Raw genomic sequence first — 16,064 nt, 5'->3', positions numbered from 1 at the left:
AGAATGCAGCATTTTACCTTAAGCTTTTCTACCAAGGAGCCCAACACTTGACAGCTGTGGGCAAAGTAAATGTGGCTTGTTTAAGAGTAGCAGCTGCGTTAGTCTGTATCCACAAAAAGAACGGGAGTACTTGTGGCACTCTGGAGGCTATCAAATTTATTTGAGCATAAGCTTTCGTGGCTACGACTCACGTGGCTTATATATCTTGAACAAGCACTGCTGCAAAGCTGCATCATGGAAAAGGAGTATTTTAAAAAAACATGACTCTTTAGTATGTATGTACAGAAGAAACTGTGTGGAAAATATAAATGTTCACTTGAAAAGAGCATTCTATCCCACTGACCCACTTGAGGCAAGACAGGAGTTTGTTTACTTTACAAGTAACTTGACCTCACTTTGTCTACCTGCATTCTTATGCATTGGCCAACAAATGTTCTTCAAAATAAGACACTAGTTTTATTATTGTAGAGTCATAGAATTTTAAGGCTGGAGGGGACAACCCAATCATTTAGTCTGATCAGGTATATCACGGGCCACCAACACTGTCCAGCACCCACGCACTAACTCCCACAATCAGAATTAGACCAAAATATTACAGCCCACAAGAGATTAGACTTGTGTGCTGCAGGCAGAGAATAGGAGGAACTGAGGTGCACTGTCCTCAAGGCCCTTGCCATGGCAGGGAACTGAGATATACCCAAATCATCCTGGCGAGTGATCTGCACTCCATGCTGAAGAGGAAGATGAAAAACCACCAAGGTCATTTCCAATCTGACCTGGGGGAAAATTCCTTACCAACCCTACATATGGTGTGATCTGTTAAAAATAGCATGTGAGCAAAAAACCAGCCAGAAAAAGCTGAGAGAGTGCTTGGTACCACCTCAGAGCCCTGGTCCTCCCCATCCAATGTTCTGTCTCCAGCTGTGGCCGTCCCTCAGGGTTCAGAGAAGATAAAACTAAAATACAGTAGGAGGAAATCTATGCCATTTTCATTGAGACAGAATGGGAGAATACCTCCAGCATTTATCATAGTTAAATATAAATAAATGTGGTTTTTAATTTATAAGGCGGGCAGGTCACACTCAGAGGCTTGCTGTGTAAAAGGGGTCACCAATAAAAAGTTTGAGAACAACTGATCTAGAGCAAGCTGCGCTTGGTGAACTTGACTTAGTAGTTTGAGATAAGCTATCTCAGGCACATACTTGCATAAGTTTAACATTTCACAGCATCTCTAGTTTTCCCCTCTTGCATTTAGGCACTCAAAATTTCACACTACCACAAAAAAGGCTAGAGTTAAACTTCTCCAATTCCTGGTCCTCTTCCAGTCTGACACATTTAGTCTTAGTCTTCCCTTTCAAGTTTTACCAATACAACTGTTTTGCTTAGGAGTGTGATTTTTTTTTCTGAAATTGTTCTTTCCTTCTTGATGGTATAAGTTTGTAACACTACAAGCATAGTTTTACCAGTATAACCATGTCTAGGGGGGTTGTATCACTTAATGATACCCTACAGTTAAAGAGGTAGAACACTACGCTTGTTCTAGTGTAGACAAAGGCTGGCCCGGAAGGGACCATGTACTAAGGCTTGTCCACAGTAGACAAACTTGGACATCTTTCCCACCACACCTCTGGCTGGGTCAGAAAAATCAGTAGCAGCAATAGTGGAATCCTTAATTTAGCTTAGTATCTCCCAGCAATTTTGCTTTTGTTACTGGTGAAATAGTGATATCCACAAACCCAGAGAGAGTTTGCTCACCCAAGCCCTCTGCCTGGGAAGATGTGACCACTTCCTGTGTAAGAAGCTTTCTTCTGGAAGTGCCGATTGCAAGAGGGAATGACTTAACCAATATAAGTCAGTGAATTTCCCCTGCTGTTTTTGGTTAAAGAAATCTTGTTCCTCAGACTGCTCCTGTTTGTGGAGTATGACTGTTAATATCACTTGTTGTACTTTTTCAGCCATTCTGTATTAAAGTCACACTGAAGATAGTGATGAGCCGACACTGATGAGCTGAGTGCTAGGTCTGGCCAAGGTGTAGGCGTCAATAAAAAACTGACAAACTTGCAGCTGGATGCCAGGCCAATTCACTGTGTATTTGTATAGATGAAAGTAGTTGTTGAATATGTTAGAATGTGTTTGGTGTTTAAACCTCATGAAAACTAATGGGATGTTGCATGCATTGTTTTCACTTATCTGTATCATCTTAGAATGAAATAGCAAACATTTATATTGTATATACCTTATACCTAAGTGACTGATCAAACATAAGGAAACCATGTGTAAGTCAAACTATAACAGGAAGGTGCTAATTCCTGCAATTTCAAAGCAAGTGCTCTTTGTGTGTGATGATCAGAAATCAAAGACTCTAAATGCATTCCCCACTCCATCATCAAAGAGCCCACATGTTCTGTGGGTTAACTTGTTCTGTGAGAAGAAGCTATAAGTGTGGACACAAGGAACAAATTTCTTCAACTCTGGACTGTTTGGATCTAACAGGGCAGAATAACTGAATTAGAAGATGGAGATCCCCAGAGTTAAGACTTTTGGGAAGCTGGCAGATTACTACATCTGTGCTACCTTTTGAAATTATAGACTGACTCACCTGTACATATATGACAGGTTTCAGAGTAACAGCCGTGTTAGTCTGTATTCGCAAAAAGAAAAGGAGTCCTTGTGGCACCTTAGAGACTAACCAATTTATTTGAGCATGAGCTTTCGTGAGCTACAGCTCACTTCATCAGATGCATACCGTGGAAACTGCAGCAGACTTTATATATACACAGAGAATATGAAACAATACCTCCTCCCACCCCACTGTCCTGCTGGTAATAGCTTATCTAAAGTGAGCATCAGGTTAGGCCATTTCCAGCACAAATCCAGGTTTTCTCACCCTCCACCCCCCCACACAAATTCACTCTCCTGCTGGTGATAGCCCATCCAAAGTGACAACTCTTTACACAATGTGCATGATAATGAAGTTAGGCCATTTCCTGCACAAATCCAGGTTCTCTCACTCCCTCACCCCCCTCCAAAAATCCACCCCCATACACACACAGACTCACTCTCCTGCTGGTAATAGCTCATCCAAACTGACCACTCTCCAAGTTTAAAACCAAGTTAAACCAGAACATCTGGGGGAGGGGGTAGGAAAAAACAAGAGGAAATAGGCTACCTTGCATAATGACTTAGCCACTCCCAGTCTCTATTTAAGCCTAAATTAATAGTATCCAATTTGCAAATGAATTCCAATTCAGCAGTTTCTCGCTGGAGTCTGGATTTGAAGTTTCTTTGTTTTAAGATAGCGACCTATTTTTTATTTTCTACTACAGGACAGGCCTAACAAAGAAAATAACAGAACTCCACTAGCCGTCACCTTCAGCCCCCAACTAAAACCCCTCCAACGCATTATTAAGGATCTACAACCTATCCTAAAGGATGACCCAACACTCTCACAAATCTTGGGAGACAGGCCAGTCCTTGCCTACAGACAGCCCCGCAACCTGAAGCAAATACTCACCAACAACCACATACCACACAACAGAACCACTAACCCAGGAACTTATCCTTGCAACAAAGCCCGTTGCCAATTGTGCCCACATATCTATTCAGGGGACACCATCACAGGGCCTAATAACATCAGCCACACTATCAGAGGCTCGTTCACCTGCACATCCACCAATGTGATTTATGCCATCATGTGCCAGCAATGCCCCTCTGCCATGTACATTGGTCAAACTGGACAATCTCTACGTAAAAGAATAAATGGACACAAATCAGATGTCAAGAATTATAACATTCATAAACCAGTCGGAGAACACTTCAATCTCTCTGGTCACGCAATCACAGACATGAAGGTCGCTATCTTAAAACAAAGAAACTTCAAATCCAGACTCCAGCGAGAAACTGCTGAATTGGAATTCATTTGCAAATTGGATACTATTAATTTAGGCTTAAATAGAGACTGGGAGTGGCTAAGTCATTATGCAAGGTAGCCTATTTCCTCTTGTTTTTTCCTACCCCCTCCCCCAGATGTTCTGGTTTAACTTGGTTTTAAACTTGGAGAGTGGTCAGTTTGGATGAGCTATTACCAGCAGGAGAGTGAGTCTGTGTGTGTATGGGGGTGGATTTTTGGAGGGGGGTGAGGGAGTGAGAGAACCTGGATTTGTGCAGGAAATGGCCTAACTTCATTATCATGCACATTGTGTAAAGAGTTGTCACTTTGGATGGGCTATCACCAGCAGGAGAGTGAATTTGTGTGGGGGGGTGGAGGGTGAGAAAACCTGGATTTGTGCTGGAAATGGCCTAACCTAATGCTCACTTTAGATAAGCTATTACCAGCAGGACAGTGGGGTGGGAGGAGGTATTGTTTCATATTCTCTGTGTATATATAAAGTCTGCTGCAGTTTCCACGGTATGCATCTGATGAAGTGAGCTGTAGCTCACGAAAGCTCATGCTCAAATAAATTGGTTAGTCTCTAAGGTGCCACAAGGACTCCTTTTCTGTACATATATATTTACCTGCTTTAGCCTCTCAATAACTCTCATTCCTTTTGCTCAGCTAACAAACCTTTAGTTAGTTTACTGTAGAATTGGCTACCAGTGTTGTCTGGTGTGAGATCGAGGATGCAAATCGACCTTGGTGAGTAACTGGTCTCTTGGACTGGGTATAATCTGAATATTGTTGTGATTTTGGTGTAAATGACCATTTATCAGAGAGTTCAGCTTGCCTGGGTGGCAAGATAGATAGGAGTGTCTAAGGGGATTGTCTGTGACTCCATTATAAGACTACTGTAGTGCTTTGGGAGTTCACGTTTATTATTGGGTTGGTGAAATCTAATAATAGAACATATCACCAGTTTGGGGTGTCCACCCTGTTTTTGACAGTTTGGCCTCACGGAGGCACTCCGAGTTGTGAGCCACTCCAGACAGTGTGACAGTGAGAGCATGTCCACATGAAATTTTGTTTATAGCAAATTCTCCTTTAAATGTTGATTACAGAAAGCATATTGTGGAGTTTACCCAAGTCCTTGCCCTTATTACCTAAACACTGAATTTTAAAAATGAGCCTTGAGCTGAATGTGAATGGCTGCTTGTTCGGTATTAACCACTAGATGTTGCTTAAACCACATACTTTCTCAGAAGCATATGCTGTACAATGTATTGTTGCACACATCAGCAGCTACACAAGAGATTTCATTGGGGAACTAGGAATTCTCTGTCCTTCCAAAGTCACCGCAATGAAAACACCTTGGCTGCTTAAATAGCCATATTCTCTAGATCTGTTTTAGTAGATCTATAAAGTGAAAATATGAAAGCTATTTTCGATAACAAAGTAAAAATCTTTGTAGTAATTCAACAACCCTTGTCACTTAAATAGTGATTTTTTTCAGCCATAGATCTTAAATCATTGTACTTGGAGAAAAATATATCCTTTTTATGAGGCCCAGAGGTAACTTGTCCACTGTCAAGCAGCAATGCAATGGTAGAACTGGGAATTGGATTTAGGTCTCCTGATGCCCAGGCTATGGCATTAGCCACTGGACTGTGCTGTCAGTTTCTATATAAGTTAACAGGGAAATAAATAATTTTGGAATTTAAATGATATATTTCCAGGTTCAGTATATATAGGCAAAAGCAGTACCCCTTTGGCACTAAATCTAATTAGGCTTGACTAGTTTCCTCTTTCTTTCTCCCTTTGACATAATTCTGATCCAGATATCTCCCAGACAAATTGATTGTAGTAGTAGAAATATTTGAGATCATGTGGACTTGCCAACAAAGGATATAATTCAGGTAATCATTTAAGAACTCAGGGGTCTACTTGAATTGAGTCTTAAAGCTTTAAGGGTATAATGACTTCAATTCTGATAACCAGATTATTAAACAACCAAGCCTTTTCCTCAGCAGCTCCACATGTTGTTCAGGGCATTTTTGTATAGTGTGTATGTGTGTTTTATGAGCTGGAAGACCTGACCCTGGAACCTACACATGGTAAATGAAAAATTAATAGTGTTAGTTCATGTGGACCATTAAAATATATGCTTGTATTGTGGGAGAATTGCTATCTAGCCTAAGTTTTAATGTTTCTGATTGAGTGTCGTCAGGAATTACTTCCATACTCATACAATTTTATACCTTCTGCTCCTTGTTTTCAGTTCTATGAAAGAGACAGTAATTTTTGTATTAACAATCTAACTAGTAAGCAAAATGTAATATAGGGGTTAGATTTAATTTGAAAGAGAGCATTGGAAAGTAATCCTTTAACTATAGTCGCTGGGTTTGTAATTGGAATGTTTCTGCATAAAGAAGCATTTTCAAGAGCTATTTTGGGAAGAAAGCTTCAAGTACACAGGGCATGAAGCAGTGACCTGTCACCTACTTCTTCCTTGCTAATCTGTTAACAATGTGAGATAATTTTCATACTATGAAAATGCAGAGAAAAGTCTGACAATGTTTATTATACCTTATTTCCTAGTTTTTTTAAGACAGCTATTGGGTAAAATTCTCAAGAGCACCTAGGTTCCATTTTCAAAAGTGACTTAAGCCTGGATCCACAAATGGACTTAGGTGTTGTGACACTGAGCAAAGCCTAACTTTCAGGCACCTAGAAAATTACAGGAACAACACTGTAATCCACAAAGCCAGAGTTAGGTGCCTAGACTCCCCGTACAATGAGTGGGGAGAGGCAGGCCCCTTAGAATAGAATCCACAAAGCCAGCATGCTAGTTGGGGAGCTGTCTAAGTTAGCCAATGGGCGATACCAAGGAGAAGGGTGTGTCTAGGCTGCACTGAGGCACTTACCTCTGCTAGCAGTCCACAACGGGGGACCCCTCTCCTGGAGTCAGGTGCCTTAGGCACCTAAGTTGTTTCTTGTGAGCGTAATTGAGGCAGGGGCTCCACACAAAGCTGGGGTGGAGGAAGAGGAGGTGCCGCTGCCACGTCTCAGCTCATAACTTTAAAGCCAGTGGTGGTTAGTGCATTCGTCTGGGGTGTGGGAGATTCAAATTCAGTTCCCCCACAGCTGAAGGGATTTGAACAGGGGTCTCTGTTAGCCGACGGCCAAGGATGTTTGGTGAGGTGCCAGCTATGCCCGTTTATACCATCCGTGACTTTAACCGCTACGACGCACTGTCCCTTCGCGGCGGGCAGCCCGGGCTAGGCTGATGGATGCCCCAAGGTCCTAACCACCCGTGACTTTAACTGCTAGAGCTCAGAGCTCCTTCGCAGCGGGCAGTCAATACTGACTGACAGGTGCCCCAATGGCAGCACTAAGAGCCTCTCCACACCCGTGACTTTAACTGCTAGAGCTCACAGCTCCTTCGCAGCGGGCAGCCAGGATTGACTGACAGGTGCCCCAAGAGTTTGCCCCGTGGAGGCGGCACAACTCAACGCTAGGCTCTTAGTACTCTCACCTAATAGCCAGGCTTTAGAGCCAAAACGGCTGAGGTTCTTTCATTGTGTTGGCTGCTTTACAGTAAACCAGAGAAACAAGTCAGGCTTATGCATAAATGGTTACCAAAATTTATTAAGCTAGATTCTAATCATGTGGTTACAAAATTGCTAGTGCCTACTTATTTAAATGTAGAGATGTTACACACACAAACAAGTTACAAAACTGAAGCCACAATCCCAAAGAAAGAAAACAAAGTATAGAGCTCTATTTCAAAATATGTGTACACTAAAGATAGGAGATCAGGTGTGGGTGCTTCTTACCCTCCTTGCATCTCTCGATTCCAGCGGTGCCAAGCCAGGATCGGTCACTCAATTCCGCGGAAAGACGAATAAGGGACAAGGCGTAGGGACCCTCTTAGCTGCAGAAGCCTTGGGAGGCTGTCACTTATCTGACCAGCAGATAGATAGTGAAAAGCACTCAAAAATCATGGTGCTGTAGGTCCCCTACTTATACCTCTGTACTCCTTTATTCTCTTTCTCCTTTCTTATGCCAAATTGAGGCTGGTCTGTCTGGGTGACGCCAGCTTTCGCAAGAGTAGTTTACACTTGCAAGGGAGAGAAACAATAAGTGTCGACTACTGGACATTTCTTTTATCAGGGTAAATATTTTCCCAACTAGGATGTTGGTGTGTGTGCATCACGCTAGTTAGTAGGGGCTAAAAGCCATGTCTGTCACAGGGCCTCTGCCTGCTGTGAGCTTAATCGTTGTATCTGCTCCCAGAGGCACACTGTAGCAGCACACCTGTGCTTTCACAGCTTCAAAGGCTGTGCTGGAATATATGTTAAGTGCCCTGTTCCGGCTTCCTCCTGTGTTTCCAGCAATGCTGGTCTGAGGGGGTGGGGGGCTGGCTGTCTGGCTACAGTCTCCCACCTCACAGGAGAGCGCTAACCACTGAGCTATGAGATATTCTGATGCGGGGTTCCCTCAGTCTCTCCTGTTAAAGTTGTTCCACTTTGGATAAATACTTAAAGAGTCATTGGGCCAGAGAGAGAACAACACTAGTATACTAATAAATACTGAGCAAAGAAAATTAATTTGTCTTTAGAATATTCTGAGTAGTGGCTAATAAAGATGTTTAGTGTGACACCAAAAGTGTCTACACCAGGGGTCAGCAGCCTTTCAGAAGTGGTGTGCCGAGTCTTCATTTATTCACTCTAATTTAAGGTTTCGCGTGCCAGTAATACATTTTAACGTGTTTAGAAGGTCTCTCTCTATAAGTCTATATTATGTAACTAAACTATTGTTGTATGTAAAGTAAACAAGGTTTTTAAAATGTTTAAGAAGTTTAATTTAAAATTAAATTAAAATGCAGATCTTATCAGTTTAGTGCAGTGGTTCTTAACCTGGGGTGCACACATCCTCTGGGGGTGCGAGGTGACCTTTCTGCGGGTGGGAGACATGCGAGATTTTTTTAGAAGGTAAATCATCGAAAACACAAATTAAGCACAGGCACATAAGTACAACTACTGTACTTTGTTTCATCAAACCTATGTATTTATTAACATTATTCATTTTTTAACAATTACTGTAATATACAAGAAAAGTTTTTAAGTTTTCAAGTTTTTAAGCTAATTGTAGTGTAATTTTTGATAAGGGGTGAGAGAACATATTTTGAGAACTCCAGACCACTGCTCTTCCCATCAAGTATTGCCAGCTCTCCATTTCCCCCTCCACACCAACAGGTCTCCCATTAATGGCATCAGCCACTCAACTATTCCAAAACATTCCCCTTGAGGGGCCTCAGCTGGGTATTGTGTTAATTGGGCAGAGCTGTAGAACTGACTTCTCAACCCCTACGGTGAAGGATTATTTAACTAAAGGTAAAAATATGTCCAGAAAACATATCGGCTAGAATTAGAAACTCCACAAGCTGGATTTACTGAACAGTCACTCACCAATCAGTAGTAATTTCAATAAGCAACAACCAATCCAGGAGCAGTACAAGACACAAAGTGAGACAGTCATTTCCCTAATTAGCTACTTGTCTAAAAGCCAGCTAAAAGAGAAGACAGGACTGAGCCACAATGGAGAACCACTTGGGAACGTACTTAAGTTTCATTTTCTATGTACCAAAAGCAAATTGCTTTCTAGCCAACTTGTGCATCCTTTGCTTTTAACAGGAAAATTTACGGAATGTGGTTTATTGAACTGTTTTTTCCCTTTGTCTTGTTCCTCTTATACTTCTGCAAACTCTCTGTGAGCCTAATTCTTAATATGACCTCTTTCATTTTCAGAAAGAATGGAAAATTTTGTTCCTGGGGGGATTCAGTGCTTCTGAAGATACATGACTCAGTATCACAACAATAACTAGTAACTGAATTGCCGTATTTTAGACAATTCCTGCTTTCTGCTATAAACTACCAAACATCATATGTGTTTAGCAGTAGTAGCATATTTCCAACCATCTGCATTTGCCTCCCACTCACATACACTTAGTCACTGCATACAAACATACACCTTCTGCTGAACTTTAGAATTATGTTCTTCTCTACTAAAACTCATTAAGTTTTTAGCAGTATGGTATTCTACAAAGCCTTTTCTGGCAACCTTTAGAGCCCAATAATCTGGATTTATTGCCAATGCGTGCAAAGTACATAATTTAACCCAATCATTATTGTAATTTTGCTTTCACATGCATTCAATAACACTTTGATAAAGTTTTACTAGAAAACCCTCTTGTTTCATTGGTTAAGTTGCACCAGGGGAAGGTATACATGGCACTGTAGAAAGAATCCTATAGAATTTAATTAATAGGGATGGAGCCAGTATAGTTCTACAGAAACCATTCTAAAAACAACAGAATTTAATAGAATATTATCCTTTCCAAATAATTTTTTAATCTGCCACATCCAAGTTTTATACAGCCTCCAACACTGTGCTGTCAGAGTGCGTCTAAAAATTATAAAGTGCACAGGGCACTGGACTTAGTCAAACTGTTTATTTTTCAGTGTGGATTTATGGTGGGAAAACTCAACCAAAGAAAGTGGGATTTGCACTTTGCTCCGAAAGTGTGAAGTTCAGGGTTATTCTGGTCTCTCGGGAGAGTGAGTTCCAGATTTGTGGGCCTGGCTGCTGTCCTTACAAATTTCACTTTTAGTTTGATTATTCCACTGGAACAGAGCTCTCCTGGGAGATCACAATTATTGAGGGAGAGGCAATCTCTCAGGTAACTTGGGTTAGTGCCAGGAAGGGCTTTGAAGATGAGAACCAAAACCAAAACATCTCACCCGGTATTCCACAGGGAACTGGTGAAGAGAGTGAAACACAGGCTTCATGTGCTCTTGGTAGCCTGTTGAGTTGCTGGGATCTGGGATTTTTTAGGGTTAGTGAGTTCATTCCTAAGCATGGAGAATTTTAATATGCGAGGCTGGGGATCATGGATCACTGAGAATAAGGCTGAATCCAAAAGAAGGAGGAACTGTCACCTTGCCAGCCAGAGATGGTAAAGGGCATTTTTCATGGCTGTGGCTATTTGGAATTCCAGCAGACATGGACATGAAGAATGTAGATGGACACCAAGGCTGTAGACCAGCTTAACAATTTTAGGGCCATTTGCCTTGGTGGAGGGTGATGCCATGGAGGTGGTGCATTCTTCAAAGTGCTTCCCTCTCCGCACCAGTATCACCCTAGTATTTCCAGATTCTGTCATCTCATCTACATCCAGCTGCTGATCTCAGACAAACCCTTGGAGCTGGGTGTCATCGGCCTATTGTTGGCATTCAAGTCCATGCAGTTCCACAATCTCCCCTACTGGCTGCATGTAGAATATTGGATAGCATGAATCTGTGTGACTCAGTTGAGAGCTCTGGAGATGGAGGAGCAGGGTCTCAACAGACCACTTTGGGTGCAGTCTGAGAGAAATGGTCACAGCCATCTCCACATGAGCCTGCTCTCCCTCCCCACTTCTGGGGTGGGACAGCAGAAGTCTCTGGTCAGCCAGTCGAATGCTGTGGAGAGGTCCAACATGAGTAGGGATCTTTGGCTCTTGGCACTGATAGAATCATAGGACTGGAAGAGACCTCGAGAGGTCTTCTAGTCCAGTCCCCTGCACTCAAGGCAGGACTAAGTATTATCTAGACCTGACAGGTGTTTGTCCAATGTGCTCTTAAAAATCTCTAATGAAGGAGATTCCACAAACTCCATAAGCAATTTATTCCATGATGATCTCCTCTTAGCCATGGACAACAGCACCATGCCTAGTCCATGTTTGTGTTCTGGCCTGAAATCTGAGTGGGAGGGGTCCAGGATGTTGTCAGGATCTAGGTGGAGTTGGCGAGCTTCTCAGTTAGCTACGTAGGCACTGATTTCCATAGGAGTTAGGTGCCCAAGTACCTTTGTGAAACTGGACCCTAGAACTGAGCAATTTTAGAGCTGGGATATCATTGTCTCTTACTTGCTATAGGCTGGCTTACACTTTCTATGGAAAGCTTATCAACTGTTATTAAATTAGACCCATCCATAAGGGTCTGTCTTAAATGCTGTTTCATACAACAACCCTAGTATTGTGCATTCATGAGAAAACATAAGCCAGTCAAATCTTTACTGTAAATTCTTTGGTATATTCAATTGCTAACATAATTTTTAGCATAAAGGTCAATAGTTAATACCACACAACACTTATATGACAAGATGAATATAATTAGAAATACATTAAATAGCTTAATTCAGCAAAGCACAGGCTTAAGTCCCATTGACTTCACTGACTTTCAGCATGTGCCTAAAGTTAAGCTTGCACTTAAGTGCTTTGCCAATTTGAGGTCAATTGTGGCTAGAAAGGAAAGATGGGCCGTTGGTTTGGTCACTAGCTTAGGAACTTGGAGACCACGTTCCATTTCCTGCTCTGCCACAAACCTCCTGGATGGTAAGTCACTTAGATTCTCTTGTGCCTCAATTCTTCGTCTGTGAAATGGGAATAACAGCACTTCTCTGCATCACAAGGTTAGGAATGGGGGTCAGATAAGTATGTAGAAAGAAAATGTTGCCATTTTGCTCCACACCAGATAAAAGTGCTGCATTTATTTGTGACTTCATTCAAATATTAGCCTATTGGGGTTTGGGCCTTTCTGTAGGTTGCCTCTATGAGTACTGTACGTGCCTTGGCATTGGTAGTATTATAACCAACTTGCTAAAATAAAGAGCTTTCTGGATTCGTTAGCAAAGTAAACGGAGAGGAGGTCAATGGGATAAAGCAGCTTTAAAGGACTAAGAGGAACTAGGTGGTGAACACAAAACATGTAGTGCAACACAATGCCCCGGAGAGTCTCCCATGACACCTCTCAGCCTTTGTACTTGTGAATTACATCACTACCAGAGCTCCTTGGCAGACGCCTGTTTGACATTGCTGCTTGCACACAGTGTGAATAAAAAAGCCCGTTCGTAAGGCACACAGAATCCAGGCCATTGAAAGAGGCCATCAAAAACATACTTTTTAGTGCTGCTGTATAGTTCTAGGTCTGGGAAATGTGAATGAGCTGTTTGAAATACACAGGAAGGGGAGAAAAGAAAACAGAGATATCGATAGAGACGGACATGTTTCTCCCTTTCATGTCAGTGGGGAAAAACATTTAACAGAGCACATGGAAAATCACTGCTTTGACATTTAACACCTGCAATGTGTTTGCAAAGAAGAAAAAATATCTCCAACGGCCAGAGATGGGACACTAGATAGGAGAGGATCTGGTTACTACAGAGAATTCTGTCCCAGGTGTCTGGCTGGTGGGTCTCACCCACATGTTACGGTCGAACTGATCACCATATTTGGGGTTGGGAAGGAATTTTCTCCGAGGTCTGATTTTCTTATTTTTATTTTTGCCTCCTCTGCACTGTGGGTCATGGGTCATGTGCTGGCCTAAACTAGAGGAAATGGTAGATTCTCTGTAACCTGAAGTCTTTAAATCATGATTTGAGGCTTCAATAACTCAGCCAGAGATTATAGGTTCATTACAGGAGTGGGTGGGTGAGGTTCCATATCTGCAATGAGCAGGAGGTCAGACCTGATGATCATACTGGTCCCTTCTGGCCTTAAAGTCTATAATTCTAAGAAGAGCGTGGAGAAGGAAGGCATTTCAAAGTTAGACCAGACATTTCACTTGCCCTGGCCTTATTATTGAAATATGCTGACAATGGGTGGTTCTTGTGTTGTGAGATTTGAGTTCATTCTTGAATATCAGAGAACACGTCTGATTAAAATGTTTACTATTTTTAATTGTTGTAGAAACATTTGCAGAGTTGGTTGTTTAGAGAGTTAAGAATAAACAGCTCTTCCTGCCTAATATGTTTGATATGGTTTTAGGAGATCTTTGGTTTAATTGCCAGCTTTGCCACTGACTTCCATTGTGACCTTGGGTTTAATCTCTCTATGCCTCAGTTTCCCTTGTGTAAAACGGACCTAATAATATCCCTTTCTCCCACCCTGTGTCTTTCTTCTGTTAGGCTCTTCAGGGCAGGGATTGTTGCTTACTATGCTTTTTACAGTGCTTGACATGGTTACTCCTGGGGAATTCTGCACCAAAAAAATAAAAATTATGCACCAAAAAATTAAAAATTATGCACACAATATTTTAAAATTTTGCATATTTTATTTGTCAAAATAACACAATATAATCACACCAATTTCAATTATTTTTGGTCATTTACTTCAAAATACCTGACAGCAAGTATGTCCGTAAAAATACAGACAACAAAAAAAGATTCAGGAAATGTTTTTTGACAAATAGATTCCCTACTAGGCATATTAATACAGAACACTGAGTAATAATTCATTTACAATACAATACAGAACTGTATTTCCTGCACCCCTCAGAAGCAGTGCAAAGGCTTGGGGGTTTCAGGGGTAATGGAGGAGCTGAGGAAGAGGGAAGTAATTGCTGGGAAGGAGCCTGGGTGTGAAGTTGGAAGGTTGTTGGGTGTGGGTGGGAAAAGTATGGAGCAGGTTTTTTTGGGGGTGGGGAGGGATTGTTAGGAAGCTTCCCCCATGCAGAGCCTGGCTGACCCCAGCCTCTCCCATTCAGTCAGGCATATGTGCCCCATCCACATGTGTCCCTCCACCCCCACTTAGACACCCCCTCCCCCACGCCCATGTGTCCCTGCACCTGCCTATCCTTATGTGTCTCTGTGCCCCGACTCAGCCACCTCCTGTCCCTAGGTGGCCCTGCACCTCCTTCCCCGTCCCACGGTGGCCCTGAGCCTCCACTCCCATTCAGCCCCTGTCCCAGTCTGTCCTCCCCCAGAAGCCCTTATGACCCCCATCTGTGACCCCTGGCCCGACACTGTGAAGAAGACACTGCAGATGCTTTCTCTTCCCTAGCCGGCTGGGAGCAACGGCTCTGTTCCAGCACCACAGTGCCCTCTGGTAGGCAAAAGGTGGAACTGCAGAAACTTTCCAGCTGAAGTTATTTTCTGGCACACACAAAAAAATAAAAAATATGCACAGCACATTAATTATGCACATGCGTAGTGGCTCAGAATTTCCCCAGGAGTGCACAGTGGGGTCTGGTCTTGGACAGAGTCTCAGTTTGCCAGCATAATACATAATAATAATACTGGACTTACCTATTGTTCCATTACTAAAATTTATGGGCCTAATGCTGAACTCCCATTGACCGAAATGGGAACAGGATTGGGTCTTAATTGAGTCAGATGTGGTTCTATGTGCTCAGCTCCCTTTTCTGAACTAGACTTATTAGGGGGACTGGATGGCTCAATTTCTCTTGTTTGTAATCACTTGTATTGGGCTCACTACCGGGATGACTGGGTGAACTTCTGTGGTCTGAGACATGCAGGAGGTCTGACTAGATGATCTAATGGTCCCTTTCTGGCCTCAAAAATCTATGAATCTATGAAACTCAAATCAGTAGTAACTCAAGTCAGATACCATCTAGTGGCTCTTCAGGGGCCTAAAGTTAAAGTAGCGAACCGGGGGGGCGAGGGGGGGTCCTCAGAACACAGGGGGGGTACATAATGAAAACCGCAGTGAATTAACACCCTTGTAGACCGTCTAAAGATTTGCCTGGGCCATGTTCTTGCATCTCTAGCTGTGGCTGTCACTCACTGGAAGATGCTGAGCATTCTCGAAGAAAACTCAACCAGCACTGGGCTCCTCTCATTCTTTTCTCTGTCAGAAGAAATGACAGGCTGCCACTCTTCCTCGCACCAGGATAGTTTCCCAACATATCTTGGCATAGAGGTATTTACAAGCTTGATTTTTACTGGGGTATGAATTTTGGATATCAGTTACATTACCTGTATCAATTCCCACCAAGATCAAGTCCTCAGTAATAGCTTCAAGTGTTCAGCATTTCCAAGTGCGTTCCACAGGGCAATTTTTTCTACTAAGCCATAGGTCTGAGAGCTTCTGTGCCCCTAAGGCACTGGAGGCTTTGATGTGCATCCTGCAAAAATGTAGGTTATTTTCTCCTTAGAAGACAAAAAAAGACAAAAAATAATCTAAAACCCACCAGAATGTTCAGGAAACCTCTGACCCTGAAACTTGTTTAAAAAACAGTTACAGCTCTTGATTATTTCAACTCTACTTTTTCTGCCCCGGTCCTGCCTTCTCTGCCTATCCTTGGGTTAAGCACCCTGAGTGAAAGACACCCCATGCAGAGGGATCATC

The sequence above is a fragment of the Eretmochelys imbricata genome, chromosome 1 (assembly GCF_965152235.1).
Source record: "Eretmochelys imbricata isolate rEreImb1 chromosome 1, rEreImb1.hap1, whole genome shotgun sequence".
NCBI classification, from domain to species: Eukaryota; Metazoa; Chordata; order Testudines; family Cheloniidae; genus Eretmochelys; species Eretmochelys imbricata.
The sequence above is the reverse complement of the archived record's forward strand: the minus strand, read 5'-3'. Positions refer to the sequence as shown.